This window comes from Durio zibethinus, chromosome 10 (assembly GCF_047325235.1).
Source record: "Durio zibethinus cultivar Kanyao isolate XHJ-2024 chromosome 10, ASM4732523v1, whole genome shotgun sequence".
Taxonomy (NCBI): domain Eukaryota; kingdom Viridiplantae; phylum Streptophyta; class Magnoliopsida; order Malvales; family Malvaceae; genus Durio; species Durio zibethinus.
The window spans coordinates 17634105-17636044 of NC_143171.1; the positions used below are offsets into that span (position 1 = coordinate 17634105).

General features: G+C 26.4%; 1 non-coding gene across 1 annotated transcript; it reads right to left on the bottom strand.

Moving 5' to 3' along the window:
- Positions 1-549: 549 nt before the first annotated feature.
- Positions 550-676, bottom strand: LOC149516506 (small nucleolar RNA snoR100). The gene has a single exon (XR_016346046.1). It is a non-coding gene; the product is annotated as a small nucleolar RNA snoR100 (small nucleolar RNA).
- Positions 677-1940: the final 1264 nt, after the last annotated feature.

Genomic DNA, 1940 nt, shown 5'->3' on the forward strand with positions numbered 1-1940 from the left:
AAGATGATCGTTTTAATGAGTATTAATAACATAAAAATTACATTAATTGTTTATATTCATAAATTTCATATTTGATTATACTAAGACAAAGTTTGTCTTTTTTTTTTTTTATAAAAATAAATAACAAAAATTTAAAAATATACTAAAAACAATAAATAAATAAATAGCGAAAAATACTAAAAATTAAAAACAGAGTCTAATTTGTTGCATCGAAATTTAACATCTTTTTAGATGACACACTTGGCATAAGTGATCAATATTCAATGTAATTGTTTAGGTTATTAGGCCTGGCACTACAAGTAAAATTAATCCGCCCCAGTCAGTCATTTTTCTTTTTTTTTTCGCCCTTAAACTTGCTGGGTTGGCAGCTCGTACCACTACTAGTAATTCGGCATTAGCAGTTTGAACCCATTTTCTTTTTTTAATCGCATAAAAGAAGCCCAATTTGCAGAGATTGGTTTTAAACAAATCTAAGAAGAATTGCCAATTCCCAGATCTAAAAAAGAAGAAGGGAAAGTAAACAATGGCTGCAGAGAACAGACAGTGGAAAAATGTAGGTCTAAACCAGGCCCCCTCATCAAAGCCTCCCAAGAAAGATAAGAGGCTCAGAGAGAGCAGACATGTTGACCCATCGGAGGATTCAATTTCTGTGCACACTACCATGCTACCTTCATTCTTTGTTCCAGAGCATCGGCTTATTGTACACAGGACAACCTTTTAGTTCTCAAAATCTAATAAACTTATCCCTGTGCAAAGCAGTACTTGAAATCAAAACAGCTTCTTTTTTAAAAAAAAAAAAGAAAAAGAAAAAAAGAGAAGGATATCCCAACCAGAAGGGAGCCTAGGCGATTGCAGAAGAAGAGTCTTAGCATATATATATTGACGCCTGATGGCTGCTAGCGCTAGGGTTTCTCTCCTCCACGACTGAAAATACTAAAACATCCTCCATCTCGCCCTTAAATGACACAAATAACCCTTCTAACTTAAGCTCGTTCAATCTTCACTAACGAAAGATTGTGCCTTTGGGCCATAAATTGGCTGTATATAAGTTCCCTAAAATGCCTCTTTTTTTTTTTTTTTTTTTTTTTTTTTTTTTTTTTTTTTTTTTTATAGTCCATATAAATTTACATATATTTTCACCGGAGCTTTGATGGGTAGTGTAGGCTTTTTCACTTGATTTGGCTTTATTAAAGATAATTAGGGTGATGTCAGTTTCAATTGAATTCGATTGAATTTTTTAGAAATATATAATATTATATATTTTTAAAATTTAATTTGAATTAGAATCAATTTTTTTTAACTATGAATAAAATTTTATTGATTCAGTTTATTAATTTTTTTATTTAATTAATTTTTATTTTAATATAATTTTTAATATATTTAATTAGATTTGAATATAAAATAATTATTTTTATTTTATAAAAATTTAATAAAATAAAAAAACTAATAAAATATATAATTCAATTTTTTATTTTTCATTTCTTAATTAGAAATAAAATTCAAACTTAATATAAAAATATTTAATATTCAAACTTAAATTGCATAAAAAATCAATTCAAACAAAATTAAATAATTCGATTTCAAATTGATTTTTAATTTTTTCAAATTTTTTCACACCTAAAGATAATAATATAATTTTATTAAAATATTTTATAAGAAAACCAAGATATCTCAAGCTTAATTTCTTCCCTAAATAATTTTAAAGTTAGACTTTCTTATAAGGGATGGAATTGATACATTTAGAATTTTGCTTTAGAAATACATTTTAAAAAAAAAAAAAGGAACCCTAAATAATAAAGAAAGGAAACTTCTCTCCTATTAATTGTTTATTTTGTGTAATTACAATTGTTTGGTGAATTTCCTTCCATTTGAATTGACACAATCCGTCCATTAGATTTTGATTGTTTATTAGATTCAAGTTTTCCAGCCATTCTTATTTA